Source organism: Vespa crabro, chromosome 22 (genome assembly GCF_910589235.1).
Source record: "Vespa crabro chromosome 22, iyVesCrab1.2, whole genome shotgun sequence".
Taxonomy (NCBI): Eukaryota; Metazoa; Arthropoda; class Insecta; order Hymenoptera; family Vespidae; genus Vespa; species Vespa crabro.
Window position 1 is genome coordinate 1128395 of NC_060976.1, and position 21603 is coordinate 1149997.

The window sequence follows — 21603 nt, forward strand, 5'->3', positions numbered from 1 at the left end:
TCATATCCAATCAAAATTTTTCGATATATTTAACGAAATATTTCGCAATTTTTGAAGAAATTACGAGAAATAGAAAACATTTTAATTTCTCCAAAATCCAAAAGCATTACTTAAGATCGTAAATTTCTCTATTATTAGATTTATTTATTTATAACGTTCTAATCGCGTTCTAACGATTATATTCACATCACACACATCCTATGAAAAGAAGTAAGAAATAATAATTAATTTTTTAATTGAACATTTCGTGTGTTATATATAGTACATATATAATACATAATATAACAGTACAATAAAACATAATCTTAAAAATTAAATTCATCAAATTTAAATAAACATTTTTGATGTCCTTTACTTCTCTTCCATCAAAACAATTCGATTGATATTTAATCGACATTTATTTATTAACAAATTTCAAAATCGTAAAAATATTTTGTTAATTAAGCGGACAGCTTAATAAATATTGTAAGCCATCAGAGTCGGATTTCTCGTAAAACAGAATACAACAAAGCATATTAAAGTTAGGTATATTAAAAATTGAGTTAGAGCAGTGCTTGAAAAAGTGATAGAGCAATACAGGAGGAAGGTTGTAGCTTTCAAAGAAGGAGACACGTCATTGTCATCGATCAACTGCGCATAGTTGTCGACTAAAGGTCAATATGGCCATACCGCTTGTCAAGGGACACTTACAAAGATTCCTTCTAAATATTGAATACTCCTTTTCTATAATAAAGCACTTAGGTACAAAGATATATGTACACTCATATAACTGACGAGGATTTATATAGAAAAAAAAAAAACTATATATATATAGAAGGAACACTGTGGGAATATCAATGAAAGAGAAATTTGAAAAAGTGTTAGTAATTTTGTTTAGTATTTATTATTACAGAATTCTTTAACTCAACGATTCAGCCTAAATAAATCAAAAGTTTTTTTTCGAGAAATTGTCTATCGATAATGTATAAACCTATTGATCAAAGAGACCTGACATCATTCGTTCAAGTACTTACCTTTACCGTTAACTCAAAAATTTCGATGCATATTTCGCTGGAACCTTTTTACTGATCATATCTACGTCACATATACGAACAATACGAACAGACTTTTGGAAAACTATTGTTATATACTATATCTAAATTTTGATTATCCGTAAGTTAATCTTAGCCGCTTCTATTTCGAACAAATTCCAAAAATTCTTTTCCGAAACCTTCGAAAAATGTAATTTTAAATTTCGATTTTCTGAACCGCTGAATTTAATATACTGATAGTTGAAGTATTGAATGTTAGAGAGGCAAAAAAGTCAATTGATTCTACCTGAATTCAATAGTTATATTATCAATGCTTGGAACAATGAGTAAGAATGAAAAAAACTATCATTCATAACTTTGTTCAATCCAAATACTTCAATATCTAAAATATATCTAGTAAGTAACTACAATTTATCTATGTATTTGGAAATATTATAATTACAAAGTGTGATATATAAATTTAATAATATTTTTTTATAAAAATAATTCAAACATTTAATTGATAATATAATTCAATTAAAATCCAGAAAAATTAACTGAAGTGATCAAAATAATTGTAATGTAAGTTTATATTAGGATGATACTGATTTTCAAACATCTAATTTTCTTTTTCCCTTACTATATGTTATATTAGTATATACTATAGTTCACTACACTATTCACGCCATTATTATTATTATTATTATTATTATTATTATTATTATTATTATTATTATTATTATTATTATTATTATTATTATTATTATATAATTATATAATAATAATATTATTATTATAATATGATAATTAATCATTATTATAATCATCAATATCATTATTATTATAATTGAAAAATTATTGCATCTCGTACAATAGTGCATCCAGACGTACAAAGAACACATATATTTCCTATCCCAACTTGCTCTAAGTCCTAAATCATACTACTCCAGTCACGACAACGCAATCAATAATTGATCAGAATCCTTCAATATCAATGTTCTCTATCCATAATTTTATTATTCCATTTGTTAATGTATTAAAAGAATAATTGTTATTATTATTATTCTCATGATTATCGTTAAACAAAAATTACGTACATATGCAAAATTGCATTTTGTACGAACGCGTGCACACTAATACACATACATAATATTACTTCAACTCAACTACGGCTAAATCTTAAATCACATTATTACCACCATCGCTATGAAACCAACTATTGGACAGAATTCTTCCACCATCTTTTAGCCTTTCATTTTCCCAAATCTTTGAGTTACAAAGAAGAAACCTTCAGAGTCTATCGTTAAAATTCAAAAAATCTTTTTCAAATCTAGGACGTTTCTATGTTCGAACTAAATGAAAAATGCAGAAGTATATACTCAAGTGCAAATGTTTGTCTGCATTTTCATTTTGGGAAATATTTCTTATTGTCATAAAATTTAACAGTCATTCTTTTCGTTAAAAAATAATCCGTCGATTTCAAGGTAACATTGAAAATCGTAAGCAGAGCTCTTAACTGCTATCGGACGCGTCCACAGGTGGCGGATAGTGGAATGTCTTCTAATTATAGGAGGTAACTGCATATGCAGTCGCGGACCAAGAGCGGCAGTTTACTGGACGTGGTACGATGTCCTTGGGTAAGACATTAACAACAAATACCGCAAATGTCCATAGGTATACTGTGACATGGCGAATCGTGCCGCCATCAAATAAGCACTTGACCCATTTCGGATAGTGCGAAATTGTTTTTTAGATTCACGTTAAAAAAGAGAAGATCATTATTTTCATATAAAAGGACAAAAGAAAATAAATCGAAGCATTTTTTTTAAATCATTTTCAATAAAAAAAAAAATTATATTTTTGTCATATCCTCGTTTTATAAGTTTTTGATCGTTCGAATAATTAAATGAGAAATTTACCAAGCAAATATTCATATAATTAATATCAGCTTATGAAGAAGATGGATTTGGAAATTGGGATATTTGAAAATATGAAAATTGTAGGCATTAGTTCAGAGATAATCATGATTAATAAAAATAAAAACAATTGATATTTATTATGGAAAATAACAAAAGAATAATAATATACAACATATATAGAATGTTCATCTTTTCGAATGCGGAAGTATTACAACTTTTCTTTGGTCAGAAACTACTAACTCACCCGCTTATTTTTTTTCAGATTTTTTCATACACTTTGCCCTCTTTTATTCCCCTCTCTCTCTCTCTCTCTCTCTCTTTCCCAATATCTCACCTCCTCTTTTCTTTCTATAAACATACGCACTTCGAAAAAGACAAATCACGCTCTGTCGATCAATTTGTCTCTTACACAACTACTCAAAACTAGAAATTTTCATTTCTTTGTTCAATTACCAATCGGCTTACCTCATACACACGCACACACACACACACAACTAGTTAGCTCTGAAACTTTCCATCTCTCCGTTCAATCGAAATATCTCACATACACATACACACACACACACATACACAAAGTGAACTCTGGAACCTTTTATTTCAGCCATTCTGACATTTTTAATCATTCTCGACCAACGGTGATTATACAACACAAAACAAATCTTACTTTGAAATTTGAAATTTTCAATATAACGCTTACCAACAATAAAACTAAAGTATTGTATATATAAAATGAATAATTAAAAAAAAAAATATTTTACTCTAAATACAAAAATAAAATGCACAGAAAGATAATACGATTAAATTAAGACCTAGAGATTTTTCTTTCGCCTCGGCTATAATCAAATATATCCTTTCATCTGATTCGAGCTTACTATGCGCGTATATAGTATTTGAATTATTTAAAACCCGTCAATATCTTCGATGACATATCGATCGATATTCAACACTTTCTTAACTTCATACGATGTGTTTAGAGATCCATTTTTCATACACCCATACGGTAGTATCTATGTTCTTTATTATCACTATATCTTTGACACAATACGAGATAACTTTCTTATTATAATAATGTTTGTTCGAACATGCTTTGCTTTTACTATTTTTGCAACACTTTTTCTCGCATAGATATTAAACCTTAATTTTCATCGTTGTATTACTCATTCGCACACGAAATACCTACAACAATGAACACATGATCGAATATTTCGATCTTTGAGAATTATTTAAACGATTCAGAGATAAACATTGACCCTCAATCATTTATGATACTTCTCGATTGGAAAAAGATCGATTGCTCGTATTTTAAAAATATTCGAATTAATTTTTGATTCATACTCAAAGTCGTACAGATGTTTAATTCATTTTGTTTCGCCGAGTCGAAATGTTCAGACTAATTTAGATAAAGTTAACTTTTATTGGTTTATCTAAATAATTTATATTTAATAACTCGTTATGGGAACAATCAATTTCATTCCCTGAAATCTCAAAATTGGCTTTCATGACCTGAATAATTTTTCTTTTCTTCATGGATGGATTTGACAAAAAATCCCTCCCGAACAAAATGGTGCGAATAATGATATTATCCGGTACGACACGAAATTTCATCCTCATTTCGATCTCGGAAATGCTAATATCAATCTTGAAATATCCTAAAAACAGCACCTTGGAATCATTGATCCCACAGAAATTGTGATCTTTTTCTACGGCCGACAATTTTACATTCTTCGGTACATAGCTTTGTCCGATCATACAATTTAGACTATTGGTGATCCGGGATCAACTATCGCGTTGAACACATACCTACAGCTGTCGTCATTCTCATCGACCGCAGTAAATGCTATGTATATCTTGTATGGTCGATGAAACGTTGCTTGTACCAAATTCGTCGAATCTAAAGGAGAAGCAGAGACAGAGATCGATGTCGAAGACGACGCAGAAGACTTCCTTTTTTCGAGTAATCCTTGATGTGATGATCAACGGATCAGGACAGCAATAACAAACTCCTTTTGATGGCCTCGGGTTTTGGCATTACGGAAAATTATAACCAACCTCCTCGCAATTATAATACCTTATGGTTACGTGTTCCAAGGTCGTTCCTGTTCTCGATATTCTCATCTTAACATCTGATGTCTTTACGTCCTTCGAAGTATGATCAAACGACTTCCTAGGGCACAGACTGATTATTTCAAACGCTTCAACCAATTCAGATTGTGACACTCGTGTCTGATCCTGGAGATGCACATCCAGCTTCTCATCGATAAGATGATAGATTATTTTATTTTCAGATATCAAGGCACAGTTCGCGAGTACAATTTTCTCGTGATAATAATTGCTGAACGTTTCATTCGAACGCTATATGCATGTCTCAAATTCTTTCCTCAGAGCTAGTTTACTATGGCGATAATCATACATCATTCTCATACGTTGAAGGAGATTTTCGACACTCAAACCGACACGTTTCGGTTTTGAATGGAATCAGTTGAAAGCTTGCTCCTTTAATCTCTGCATTATCATCATCTTCGTGATGTGATCGTCTAAATTATATGAACTTCGTTCAAGGTTTAACTATTGTTCTCATTTCCAGAATGAATTATCAAACCCATCGAACTCGCACAACAATTCGTTAACACCCTCTATGTTAACATTCGTCGTCACATTACTCATCCTTCCTATATCTTCAACACTAGTAGTGTGAGTCGATAACATCGTTTGTTCCCTTTTCATCAATTGGAATTCCCTCTAAAGCAGGTATCTCTTAATTTTTACGAATTTAAGCTCCCTGGAAATCTGATCACTCTCGATCGACGCAGATCTTGTGGTATGTTCGACCCCATGGGCTTAGGTTTGCCATTAACAACGATACCAACCTCTTGAACAGATGAATCATCTAATTCGTTTTTTTTTTTTTTTTACGAGATACATCTAAATCATTAGTCTATCAATTAGTCCGCTTTTGTTTCCGGTCGTGGCTAAATTTCTCGTGCAATTTAATTGCTTCCTTTAATTTCGCACATAACAAATAGAAATTTTTCCACGCAACGGACAGAGTTTTCGTGCACATCGAATAAAATTTTGCAAAAAACACACTGAGTCGCGTATTACCTTTTGATAATGGCCCTTCTAAAAATCTGTGAGTATTTAACGTGTATAAATGTTACTGAGTATTAAGATAGCCGAGATTAATAAAAATACAAACAATTGATATCTATTACGTAAAATAACAAAAGAATAAAAATTAAATACATATACAAAATGTTGGTCTTGTTTGGACATGGAAATACTATGACTCTTTTTTTAACCAGAAACTATTAACACACTCGTTTATTTTCTTAAGACACTCTCATACACTTCCTCTTTCGCCTAATATCTCAGCATCTTTTTTCTTTCCATAACTATACGCACCTTGAAAAAGACAAATCACGTTCTATTGACCCATTTGTCTTATATTTCTATTTCTTTGTTCAATTACCAATCGGCTTATCTCACTCACACACACACACACACACACACACACACACACACACACACACACACATATATATATATATATATATCAAGCTCTGAGGAATCTTCCAGCAACAAATTTGCAAAATGTAGATGTACTTAAAATGCTCGTATAATTCATATCGAGTTCGATTATTGTTCAGAGAAATTGTTTCTTTGTAAAGATTAATTTATTCTGATTTTCGAAGCTATTATACTTTTGCAATGATAATAAATAAAATAGAAATCGTGAATATACAAGATTGCCTGATTAAATGTAATTTCGAGAAAAAAAAAAGAAAAGAAAAGATCAAAATAAAATAATAAATGTAAAGCGTATGTATGTGTATTTGTAAAAATATAAGTTTTATGTTAAAACATCATATGCATTTATGAAGTAATATATGTAATGTTTAATAAATACATATCTGGAAATACGTATTTAATGAAAAGTGTACGTATTACATAAAGAAAAATCCATTTATGAATATCGTCAGTTGTATAAGGTAATTAAAAAAAAGCAATTCGTCGGAAACCATCTGGAAGAGTCGAGCAAAAAATAGAAAAAAAAAAACCAAAATAAACAAAAAAAAAACAAAAAAGAAAGCCTATCAAAGCCCGTTCAGTGAATGATTATTTATAAATGAATATACAGAATAGACATTTTTCATTAAATGCTAAAGTAATATAATAATTCGAACGAGTTTCGTTCGAGGTATTATCGTAGGATTGAAAACAAAAAAGGATAATGAAACTGAAAAAAGAAAGGAAAAAGAAAAAAAAAGGAGAACGAAAATAAAAAAAGAAAAAAAAAAAGATTGAGTCTTCGTTCATATGTTAATTTATTTTCGAGTGATTGCTCTATTCGCAATTGACCTACCTAGGAAACTTTCGGTTCAAGTTTTCTTCATTAGCATACTCGCACTTCTACGCACTAACAAACTTCAAACTCAATCTTAAGTGAAAGGATTCGTCTTCAACTTTCCAAGTTCTAAAAGAAGATTTGTCATCAACAAATGTTAGACCCTCTCTCTCTCTCTCTCTCTCTCTCAATGGGAAAAAATAGAAGATTTGTTGTCCATCTTCTTCTTTTCCTTCATCAAGCAATTCTTATTCCCCATTGATACGAGAGTATAAGGACATCTACGTTAAGGGATTAAGAAATTTGAAGATCTTTGGATTATCACAATCTTAAATGATTTGATATTTGAAGTTTGAACTTTTTAATCTTAAAATTAAGAATGAAAAAGATTTCAATAGCAGCAACTAAGTACTATACAAATGCGTCACACTTTTTATCTTATCCTAATTAAAAGTTTTCATTAGGATAAGAGAACTCTTGCTTGATTAACATTATTGATTGAACATCGAATGACTAGCTTCAAGGAATTTAAAAAAAAAAACAAAAGGAAGGAGAGAAACAAGAAATAGAAAAAGAAGCCACGCGATCAACCAACAATCACAAATATGAAAATAAAGTCATTTTTTTGATCTTTTATTTAGAAAGAAAATGAAAGTTGCAAATATGCGAGATGATAATATAGAGAATATGATTAACAAGGAAAAAATTTCGAAGTCACATACAAAGTTGGCCTAGACCAGGATTCGAACCCAGGAGTTTTTCTTTTTTTTCAAAACGCTCTATCACCGATCTACGAAGATCTATGCTGAAATGTATTTATGAAGAAATTTTTTTTCTCAACGGCAGAAGATATTCCGAACATTTATTATTACCACAAGATGAAACACTCTTTCTCCTTCTTCTCTATAAATAATGAAACTTGGTCAAAAAATAATCCTTTAATTTCAAATAGACATTGACAATCGTAAAGTAGTATACTCAACGCAATGTGATATCCTTGCGTATGATATTGACAACAAATACTACAAATGTCTATAGGTAACTTTTAAATATAAATGCAAACTCTCATAGATCTAAACGATCATCAAAACAAAGGATCAAACATTTCGAACGAACCTATCCTAACACACTTATGACCAATAAGGATATTCCTTTCCCTTTTCCCGGGACTTTTTATTTAAACTCCTTTCTTTCCATTTCCCTTTTCTAATTTGTTAATGTCTTCGTGGATGATTCAAGAGAAATCTACGGACAGTTGCATCAAAGCATTCACACTCATCGATATATCGACCGAGTCTCACCAATATCAATGACTATACCTGAATCGAAGGAATTCAGCAGAATCTATATCGCAACAACACAACTAATTACATGTCATACATACACAAGAGTGTATTCATACCAATTGTACCTCAATTCAACAAATATACTGTGATAATTTCAATTTGCACAGTATTTATTATCGCGCATCTATGTCACAAACTCAATGAGATTCTTTAAAAGATCGCGCGTTTTCCCATTAATTTGTGGAAATGCAGCGAACAGTATTTTGCTGACGGCCTTCAACGATATCGTAGCCTAATGCCGTCGCTTTTATTCATCATGAACAGTGAGTCTATAACTCTGACGATTAGAAAGAGACGGGGAAAGATTCTTCGTACAAATCGACTATCATCATTGATCCACTGCGAGACTAGTATCAGGAAACGTTCTTGTGATTGCACCCCTTACGAGTTAACATTCACAATGGGAAAAGAAAGATATGTTATATATCTTCTTCTCCCCTTCTCTATGTATTCTTGATGGGAAATCCTTGATACAGGACAATGGTTACTCATAAATTCTTCTGCATCAAGGGGAAACTAGGAGAATACGATGTTTATCACAGCCATAAAGAGATTTTGAAATTTATATATGTGACACATCACGTGGAGTGAAAGCCCGCTCATTCAACTTAACACGAAATTGTGTTACACTTATTTCATAACTCTAATTAAAACTCTCATTATGGTAAAAACTCTTATCTGACGAGTTATTGACTAACTTGGAATAACGAATTTCAAGGAATAATAATTGGATGAAGGAATAAAAATTGAGATTCAAAGAACCAACAAACCACAAATGGAAGTAAAGTTATTTTTTCGCCTTTCATCAGGAAAGAAAGTAAAGTTGCAAATGTACGAGAGGATATAGAAAATTCCTTTAGAAGTAGAAAACTTTGGAACCTGACAAGAAAGTTTGTCTAGAACGAAATTCGAACCTGCTATCTTTCTTTTTTTCCGAAACAAATGTCCATCATCGAATCTACGAAGATCTGAAATCTATAAATGAATAAGTTTTGTTTTTAGTAATAGAAGATATATACTGTATTTTGTTTTTTTGGAAAATGTTTGTTATTACCATAAGACAGAACACTCTTTTTTCTTCCTCCTTCATAAATTATGAAACTATATCAAAAAATAATCCGTCGATTTCAAGCTGACATTGAAAATCGTAAGCAGAGCTCTTAACTGCTATCGGACGCGTCCACAGGTGGCGGATGGTGGAACGCCTCCTAATTATAGGAGGTAGCTGCATATGCAGTCGCGGACCAAGAGCGGCAGTTTACTGGACGTGGTATGATGTCCTTGGGTAAGACATTAACAACAAATACCACAAATGTCCATAGGTATACTGTGACATGGCGAATCGTGCCGCCATCAAATAAGCACTTGACCCATTCCGGATAGTGCGAAATTGTGTTTTAGATTCACGTTAAAAAAGAGAAGATTATTATTTTCATATAAAAGGACAAAAGAAAATAAATCGAAGCATTTTTTAAAATCATTTTCAATACAAAAATTATATTTTTGTCATATTCTCGTTTTATAAGTTTTTGATCGTTCGAATAATTAAACGAGAAATTTACCAAGGAAATATTCATGTAATTAATATCAGCTTTCGAAGAAGATGGATTTGGAAATTGGGATATTTGAAAATATGGAAATTGTAAAATGCAAATATGCTCGAAAAGGCTCGTACACATATCATACATATCGAGTTTAATTATTGTTCAAAGAGATTGTCCCTTGTGAAGATTAATTTATTCTGGTTTTCCAAGCTATTATACCTTTGCTATGATAATAAATAAAATAGAAATCGTGAGTATACAAGATTGCCTGATTGAATGTAATTTCGAGAAAAAGAAAAAAAAAAGAAAAGGAAAGATCAAAACAAAATAATAAATGTGAAGCATATGTATGTACTTTCAAAAGTATAAATTTATATAAAAACATTACATACACTTATGAAGTGTCTATAAGTAATGTATGTAATATTTAATAAGTATATATCTGGAAATATGTACTTAATGAAAAGTGAAAGTACTACATAAAGAAAGATCCATTTATGAATATCGTCTGTTGAATAAGTAAACAAAAAAAAATCCATTGGAAATCATTTGGAAGAATCGAGCAAAAAATGGAGAAAAAAAACAAAAAAAAGAAAACAGAAAAGAAACCCTATCAATGTCCGTTCAGTGAATGATTATTTATAAATGAATATACCGAATAAACTTATTTCATTAAATGCTAAAGCAATTTAAATTCGTTCGAGGTGTATCGTAGCAATGGAAAAAAAAAAAAGAAAAAAGAAAGAAGAAGAAATTAAACTGAAAAAAAAAGGAAAGAAAACGAAAGAAGAAGAGGAAAATAAAAACAAAAAAAGAAAAGAAAAAAGAAAAGAAAGAAAGAAAAAAAAATTGGGTCTTCGTTTGATTGTTAATTTAATTTATTTTCGAGCACCTTACTGTTCCATTCATAACTGAGCTACCTTGAGGAGGATACTTTCGGCTGAAGTTTTCTTCATCGGCATATTCTCGCACTTCTAAATCCGACATAAACTCAATTTGAGATGAAAGGGATCCATCTTCAAACTTTCCAAATTTTAAGGAAGGAGATTTGTCCCGTTCATTAGCAGCGAACGGACAACCCCCCCCCCCCCTCTCTCTCTTTGTCTGTCTCTCAATAAGGAAAGGAATAAGAAAGAGAAACTGTTGTTCGTCTTCCTCCCACCTCCTGTAAGCATTCCTCTATTAACCCTTGACACGATGATATGAGAATTGAGTTGACTGCGTCAATGAGTGAGAAAACTTTTTGATGATAGAGATCAAAGGATTATATCACAGTCTTTTAAGTTGTTTGAGATTTTAAGCGTGACTTATTTAATCTTAAAATCAAAACTGAAAAAGAAGATATCACATATAAGTTACCAAATATATTTTAATATACTATAGAAATGCGACAAAACATTTCTTATCCTAATTAAAGCTTTCAGTCGGACAAAAAAATAACCAGGTCTGATTTATTAGGCTTTATCGATTAGCATGGAAATGGATTAGTTTTTTGAGGAATTTATAAAACTGAAATAAAGGAAGAAAAGGGACAGAAACAAGGAAAACCAGGAAGAAAGGAGAGGGGAAGAAAAAAGTACATCCAACTAATCCAAACACAAACTACAAATATGGAAATAATCCATTTTTTTTTTTTACCTTTTATTTAGAAAGGAAAGGTGAAAATACAAGATGATAATAAATATAGAGAAGAATAATACGTCTCAGAAGAGAAAAGAGAAGAGAAAAAATTCAAAGAGCTGACACAACGAAGTTTTTGCTTAGACCGGAGGGGGGGTGGGGTGGGATTCGAACCCGGAATGACCTTTTCGAAAACAAACACTCTATCATCGAACTATGAAGATCTATATCGAAATTTATACATAAATGTCCTTATGTACAATACAATTGCCTAATGCGTACATTAAATTTTATACAATTATATCGAAAAATTGTTTCTTCCGTTATCAAAATTTAACGTAATAATACATTATAATGTATTATTGCAACGATAAATCTTTAAATGACGTTAAATTGATATGTATAATTTAATCGCTGTAACGCGAGTATGAATCCTTACGATCAATCCCCGCGTCATTTACGAACAGTTACGAAAGAACTCCCGAATACTTCCGAAGAAATTCGTAAAGATAGATAAAAAATATTGTAAAAGCATAGTAATCACTGCACGAATGATGATATTTCAGGAAACACGTTACGTTAATTTCTTTCATTTATTTTTCTAATATGTCCTTACATATACACGAATTGTATAAATCGTTAGTAATTTTTTTTTTTTCTTCATTTTCTAATATTATTAAAAATGTCCGATAAAGATTATATCTTAAAATTTTGTGACATGATTTGCCTAAAATAATAATTGAACAAAAAAAAATGTCTATTAATCTAACGTTTACCTTTAACAAATAAAACATGTGTAAGATATATGACGTCAATATCATTTTTTTAATTAAAAGGACTACAAACATAAAAGTTTTCTTTTTCGTAAAATGTCACAAAAAAAAAGTATGTGATCGAAATAAAAAATAATACTTATATGTGTATATATATATATATATAATCTATAAATACAATCCACTGTTTAATTAATTTAAATGTCCTCAACTTTACTACATATTTCATTTTTTAATATTATTAAAAACGACTGATATATTTAAAAATCTTATCTCATATAATTTTCCTAAAAGAATAAAAAACAAAAGAAATATGTATAATTTAACATGTCTATAAATATTACAGAAATTTATTCAAATAAAAGATACGTAATATACTTATATATATTTGTTGTTTTTAAAAACATAATAAACATATATAGAAATCTTTAAATTTCTCTCCGTAAAATGTCAAAAACAGAATGTGATCGATATAGATAATATATATATATATATATAATAATAATAATAATAATAATATTAAAAAAATAAAAAAAAAAATATATATATACTCATTTACAAATACAATCCACTGTTTAATTAATTAATTCTCAATTTTCTTGTATATTTTATCTTTGTTTCATTTTCTAATATATTCAAAACCGATTAGATATATTTAAAAATCTTATCTCATATGATTTTCTTAAAATATTAATTAGACAAAAAAAATACGTAAAAATTTAATGTCAATATGTATTACAAAAGTATTATTATACAAAATACCTGTATCTAATGTTTTGAGTTGAAAGCATTACAAGCGTACGTAAAAGTTTTCCTTTTCTAAATAGAATTCTAAATAAAATATTATAAGATATCATAAATATCGTAAAATATAACGTTAATGTAAAAAAAAAAAAAAGAATATGAATAAAACAAAGAGATAATGCTTTTTTTGACGTAAAAATTCTTTGAAATAAAACGTTGACAATTGAAATAACATTGAAAAAGAAAAAAGAAAAAAAAACGTATCGCGGTTCATTATAAAATTTTACATGTGGTTTTGTATTGCATTTGCTATCAATGGGTTTAACACAATTAAGCAATGTGAAGTGCTCGTACGTTACTGACCCCAGTTAAAGCACCTACTTGTACCATATATATATATATATATATAGATTTTCTTTTATTCGAATATTTAAAATCTCAACTACAAATTGAAGGTAAATTTCACGAGAATATATTCCAATTTCTTTAAAAGTACTCCAAAAGTGATTAACGTAACACGTTTCTACAATTAATATTACAATTAATTTTTTATCATGAAAGATTTCATTATAATTTCTTCTTATGCATAATTCTTATGCATATAATTTTCCTTCTACGTAAAAATACGTATTATTAATATTATTATTATTATTATTGTTATTATTATATATAATTTTGCATAAAATATCTTATTTGTTAATATTGATTTAAGATTAAATATTTATCAGTCCTAATTTTATAATGATTATATTAACACAATTCTTGATCAAATTTTAATGAATAAAATCTCATTTCAAGAATTAATTTTTATACGAAGAATTAGGTTTTTTAAATTTTGAAAAAATCTTTTTCTTTATGCATGAATTATTTTCGAACGAGAGAAAAAATAAAAATAATATTTTTTGTTACAGTTTTCTTTCCAAATATAATGAAACTATTTTGAAAATTTGAAAAATTCAATTTCTCGTTTAAATCTTCACCTTTAAAATATAACAATGTTCATAAAAATGTATGAAGAATTACGTTTGGATTCATTGTTGGTGTAAACTGTTGTTTTCGACATATTCCATGATAAATAAGTTTGGTACAGTCTTTTGAGATCTGCGATCAAAGTAACAAACCTTCTATCAACACTATCAATTTTTCTATACACAATAGATCAGTGTGTGTATGTATTTTTTCCGTCAATTATTATAATCGATTGCATGTTTGTTTGCATGCGTAAAATCTTGTTCAGATTTTCTAAACGTAAGGAAAAATAATAATAAGTTGAATACTTATACGCATTATAATATATTATTTTAATAAAAATCATAGTATGAGTTAATTTTCACATTCTATTGTATATGAGATAAATCAATCAGACAAACTATTTTTTTCTCTATTGCGCTGATCCATTTTACATTTATTATTATTACAACTATAATAATAATAATAATAATAATAATAATAATAATAATAATATATAATAGTATAATATAATAATAGGAATAATGATAAGAAAACGAAGAAGAAGATAAAGAAGTGGAGAAAAGTATATATTTAAATATTATACACGTCATATACATCCTATATTATTTATTTATTTATTTATAATAATAGAGGAAGAAAGAATATATTCAAAAAAAGAAAAGAGAAATATTTTGTAAAATTTAGAAGTAAATTTGTCAATTTTCGTCGATTATATTTCTTTATTAGATACAGTGAGTGTAAACAAATATTCATACAACAGTAAATTTAAACAAAAACTTTGTAGAACTTTCTTTATTACAACAAAAAAATGTTAACAAAAAATATATTTAGAAATCTCTAAAACGAATGTTATCAAAAAATAATTATTTACTTATACTTGTTATGAAAATATTAACGACTTTCAAGAATTGGCAAAAAATGTACACGTAATAAGTATTCTTATAGTCCTTGATTCGTGACATTGTACATAAGATAAATACAAGATAATACATCTTATGTCAATACATTTAGAATCAGTATATTTGGAGACGTCGTCGATAGAAATAGTGTTTCAAATTTATATATAATCAACAATGATAATTATAAAATGGTACGTAAAGACAAGGAAACCTTTGAAGAAAAAAAGAAAATTCTTATAAATTTATTTAAATAATAAGTGGAAAACGTTAAGTGAAATTTATAAAATTATAGATGAGATCATGGTCTACGAATGAAGGAATTATTGAAAAATATGGAGATCAAAACTCTTTAAAAAAATAATCCATAGAAAGTAAACGCAAAATAAGTGAGTATATTAGACGATGAATAATTTGAAAAGTAAAACAAAATCTAAATAAATATAATAAACATAGCTATTAAACTTAAAAATAATCTTAATTTTAATCTGTTCAATAGTAAAGTATGTAGAAACGATTAGAATTTTCGAAAGACTAAATCAATATTCCTATGAAGTATTAAAATCATTATTATATTTACTAATGAAAGTATATTTAACATATTTATATCGGATGGATGACATACTATTTGGAGAGAAAAAAATACTGAATATATGTAAAACTATTTCTAGACGTCCGTAAAACATGAAAGAGACTCGATTACAGTTCGGAGTTGGATAAATGCAAAAATACTTGAATTTTTTTATTTTATTGAAGGTAACATAACATTAATATTAAATATTTTAAAACAACATCTTCAAGCTAATGCAAATAAAATTGGATTACAGGACAATTATATATCTTTTTACAAGATAATAATTTAAAACTCGCTTACAATATGCGACAATGGATCTTGTATAAAATACCAAATTAATTAAAAATACCATGCATAATTTTCAGACTTGAATGCTTATGAGATTATCTCGAAGAAAAAATAATTTCTAATACTAAAAAAGAACATTTTTATTACGTTTATGTATTAAAATGTATAATATTTTTTGTAAACGTAGAAATGTACGAATAATTATTTCGCGTACTTTTTCCTGCAAATTTTTGAAAATTTATTAATATTTTCATAATAAATATAAATAAATAATTGTTTTGTAATAACATTCGTTTTACAAATTTCTAAGAGTATATATTTTTTTTTTGTTAAAATTTTTTTATAATAAACAAAGTTCTAAAAAATTTTTGTTCAAATTCATTGCTGTACGAATAGTTTTTACGCTCATTGTATACTATTATCTTTCGATGAGTTAAAAAATTAATCGGATAATCATTTATATTTCTATGATAATGGAACTTGTTCACAGATATTTTCGTTTTAACGCTCGTTAACAGTGACGTCAAAACAATTCTCGCAATCCGATTGGTTATCCTTAAGAACCATAGCAATAGAATTTCAACACGTTGAATATTTCAACCGTTACTGTTACTTTTACGGCTACTTTTACGGAGTCTGAATCGAGTTAAGCGATTGCTCGTAACTTTAATGTTACTGTTACGAAAAGTTTCTGCGATCAGAATGGTACATACTAATTAGCCGTTTCTCCTTTTATTTTCGTTTCTTATCTTCTCTTATCGTAAATACATACCTTCTTTTCTTTTTTTTTTTTGTCTATCCTTATTACATTCGTTATCACCAGTTCATGATACTAGCTTTTCTTTCTATTCCATTAATTTGCGTCTATCATCGATTTTATTTTCTTCTTTATCGATTCTCATTTATATAATTTTTCGATATAATTAGTTATTGATTAATTTTAATAATATGAAATTGATATGAAGAAAAATGAAAATTCGCTGATTGATCATCGATATGTTTTTCTTGTTATGGGAAAAATAAATAAATAAATCTAAAAAAAAAATTAATTGTTTTTCAAAATGTTTTCTTTCGAGAACTTCAAATATGGAATAAGAATAAAAAAATGGTCTGAAGAAATAGCTATTTTACAATTGCGTAGCAGATTTTCTCAAAGTAAAGAATCGTTCGGATAAATTGTTTAGATTTCTTATTTAGAATATTCGTTTTTAGATTGTACAAAAATAAAAATACTTGCGAATAAAATATCCTTACGAGCATCGATCTATGATCTTGCAAATAACAAAATTGACTTTATCATTATAACTATTATTTTTTATACTATTTTTTTTTAATCTTTACTAATACAATGTAGAATACATATAATGTAGATAATATTTAAATTTAGCTTCAATTTTAATCAGGTTGTTAAAACTTGCTATGTTAAGATCGGATATATGTCGGAGTCTGTTATTTTCGAAAATATCTAAAACGTAGAAAAAAATATTCGTTTATGAATATAAAAAAAAAACAAAAAGAAAACTACTAAAATAAAATATGTTTTAATATATATATATATATATATATATATATATATATATATATATATATAATTTTTTAATTGAAAGCATTATATAAAAATATATAAAAATTTTTTCTACTTGTAAAACATAATTCTGACATTAAAAAGGAACATAACCGTGACAAAGAGGCAATATTTTCTTTGACATAGAAAGTCTTTAAAATAAAACGTTGTCAGCAAAAAAAGAAAAGAAAACAAAGAAAAAGTACAAGAAAAAGAAAAAAAAGAAATGTAGAAAACGAAAAAAGAAAACAAGAAGAAGAAAAAACGTATCGTTGTATATTGCAAAGTTTTAAAGGTTAATTTGTATACTTGTAATGTTTATTTTTGCTATTAGTGACTTTAGCAAAGTAGGCAATGTGAAACACTCGCACTGGCTCGGATTCAAGTACCGTTCGTGTCGTAAATATTCTTTTTTTTTTCTTTTTCTTTCCTATTTGTCTTTTTGTTCATATACATATATATATATATATATATATATATATATATATATATATCAATATATCCTTCCTTGTTTATATATATATATATATATATATATATATATATATATATATATATTTTCTTTCTTTTTACTCGAAAATATTTGAAAGATATTTTGGTCAGAAATGGAAGACAAATTTAACGAAAATATATTTAGCCTGGCTCATAATATAGTTCGCTTTAAAAGTGAATGAACCAATTAAGTTATTGCAATTAATATAAGAATAAATAATAATGAAATTTTTCATTTCGAAAAAAATTTCAATATAATTACTATTTGAGAAATAATCCTTTTCTATCTGAGAAAATAAATATTATCGAATAATCTTTCATAATCCATGATTTTAAGATCAAATAGAAAAATATTAGAGGAAATAAAAATGAATTAGTTGAATCCTGACAAATGAAATCTATATATATATATATATAAATTTTTATATGTAAATTTTTATTAACAATAAAATTCACTTTCCTCGGTTAAATCCATTGACACGAAATTGGAACAAACAATCTATTCGTAAAATATTAATACAGATTTTCTCATAAAACCAGATGCTGTCATTAAATGAAATGTTTGTTCTCTTTCGTTAGTCTCATAATAAGGACAAATCCCTTTAGAACATACCTGAGGCACATCAAAATCCATTTGTGACATGCTCGATGATTTTCAATTAGATAAATTGCATGACTCCTTTCCGTAATCGCTCGAGATCCTTCAAAAAAAAAAAAAAAAAAAAAAAAAAAGAAAAAAACTATGCAATGAATTTTACGATATAAATAAACATAATGTCTCATTCATTAACCGAAATTAACTTTTAATTAATAATATTCAACATGATTTATTGATTTATTAACAAATACGAAAAATCTCTCTATTTTTATTCTTTTTTGTTCTTCCTATCAGATAATTTATCACGTTATTATCGAATTGCGAATAATCTAAAATATTTTTTGTAAAATTCGAAATTTCATTCTAAAAGTTTCACGTAATTAAAGCAAGTCTCGTTACACGCTTACTTCCATATAATTATATCAAATATCGTGATTTCGCTCACGAAGGTATTTTGTTTCTTTTTTCTTTCTCTCTCTCTCTCTCTCTCTTTTTTTTTAATTATTTTATCGAAAATAAAAATCTACATTTCCGTAACAATTAGTTTTAATAAACCAAAAAAGGGAACACAGCATTGATATATATTCGCGTTAATTCAAATTTAAATAAAAAAGAAAAGAAAGAAATAGTAATACAAAGAACACTTTCTCTTTTCCTTAGCATCGATTTTAACAACTATAATATCAAATATAATACTATACGTGGTTTAAAGGAAAAAAAAAACTATTTTTTTATATCACTTTTTTCTTTTTTTATTTCTACATTGTTCCTTATATTATTGTTCATAAAGTGATAAAGTCAAAAGTAAGATTTTAAAATATGACGATCCCGTAGAGAGCAATGTCTAAGTTTTCCGTTCTAATGCGCCTTACGTTAAATACGCCCCTGAACGCATGGAGACATCCAACGAGACAGTTACAGCTTATAGTTCGCGAATCTTTCCTATATTTTATGGAAAAACGACGAACTCATTTAGATTTAAACCTCTTTCGGATTATGGCGGATGAAGTAGAAAAGAAAAGAAAAAGGAAATAAAAGAAAAACAAAAGAATAGAAAAGAAAGGAAAGGGGAAAATATACGAACAATGGCGACGTACCGTGATCACTTGGGAATCCTCCTACGCTCTGAGACTTTCAACTCGGACGAGATAAAGAGAGAATTAAAGAAAGAATTAGAAAATGTGTCTAGTAATAAAATTACTTCGTTCTCATTATGTAAAACTGTTTTCAATTCTCGTAAAACTAAATTCTTCAATTCAACTTCATTATATATATATATATATATATATATATATATATATATATATATATATATATATATATACATACATATATATATAATATAAGAATAATATATACATTTTAAAGATCATAAAAATTAGAAAAAATGATAAAAATGGATTACTTTTTAAAAATAATTGATAAATGTTCATGAATTATTTGATTAAAGTTATTGTTTCAAATAAAACTCATAGTTTTTTATTGCTTTAAGTCATTTATAGAACATTCAATTAATTTTTAAAATGGTCTAAGTCAAGTAGAGCTTTAAAAACAACATTTTCGTATGAAATTCATACAAAATTTCATATTCATAATAAATTTCAATTAATCAAGACTAAGAAAATTATAAATTAAAATGTCGCATAATATAAAAATATTTTTTAATTCGTTCAAACGCAATTCATTAAATATCTCGAAACAAGAAATATATGATTTAAATCATTTTCATAATTATGGGCACATATATTATATATTAAGAATATCATCTAGTAAATTATTAATATTGTTTAATTTATATATAACAAATAAAAAAATAAAATAAAATAAAATAAGTGACGTAAAACGTATCGATAATAAAAGATAATAATTTTATAAAGAAAAAATCATCCTTTATATAGATTTCTCACAAATATTCTAATTAACATGTATAATATCAAAATTTTCTCGCTCTATCTTGAAACAAACAAACATAGTCAAGTCATATCATCGTGGTATACGTTAACATTTGTTTTTATTTCGTCGATCTATTTTTCGCATTATTTACTAACGAAAATGAGATTATTCGTTAATATAAGCATTCTTTATACCATACTCTTGGGGAATCCTTTGTTCTATGTGTAAATATCCAAATAAACACGTTACCTTTGTATACATTCGTAGATTTTATCACGTAACTCTTCTCATAAGCTGTAAGGACGAATACGAGCTATTTACAGTGAACATACACACAAACACAACACACACATACACACATATACATAGAGAGACATCACACTATGTATATATATCTATGCATATATGTATATATATATATATATATATATGTATGTATGTATGTATGTATGTATGTATGTATGTATGTATGTATGTATGTATGTATGTATGTATGTATGTATGTATGTATGTATGTATGTATGTATGTATGTATGTATGTATGTATGTATGTATGTATATATAACTATACATATCTATAGACACACACATGATAGATATATATGTAAATGTACAATATTTCATCCTTGACTAACTGTTAGTTCGTGACTTTTATAAACAAAGAAGATTCACGCGTTTCTCCTTAACCTACTTCAATATTTCTTATTACTTTATTCCACACTGAATTGCGAATAAAATACATACATACATATATATATATATATATATATATATATATATATATACATATATATATATACATATACATATACATATTTATATGTACGTATATATATGTACGTAAGTATGTGTTCGCGCAAGTAATGTACAAATGTATAATCATGAAAAAAAAATGGAGGGAAAATGAAAACGATGTGTATCTTTCGATGACTCCTGACGTTTATTTACACGAATCCGACCTTTGAATGTCTTATTTACTTTTTAACTCGTTGTTTGATCAAAATGTACAAGATTTTTGTAGATAT

General features: G+C 27.4%; 1 protein-coding gene and 1 long non-coding RNA gene across 8 annotated transcripts in view; one reads left to right on the forward strand and one right to left on the reverse strand.

The window, feature by feature from the left end:
* Positions 1–21603, reverse strand: part of LOC124431923 (zwei Ig domain protein zig-8-like) — a 186959-nt gene that overhangs the window by 107787 nt on the left and 57569 nt on the right. The window lies entirely within an intron of this gene.
* On the forward strand, positions 15251–16073 carry LOC124431925. 3 transcript variants are annotated; one of them, XR_006944150.1, is made up of 3 exons: positions 15251–15558; positions 15669–15925; positions 15997–16073. It is a non-coding gene; the product is annotated as an uncharacterized LOC124431925 (long non-coding RNA). The 3 variants fall into 3 exon arrangements; XR_006944149.1 differs by having other exon boundaries at positions 15251–15363; positions 15465–15558; positions 15669–16073; XR_006944148.1 differs by having other exon boundaries at positions 15669–16073.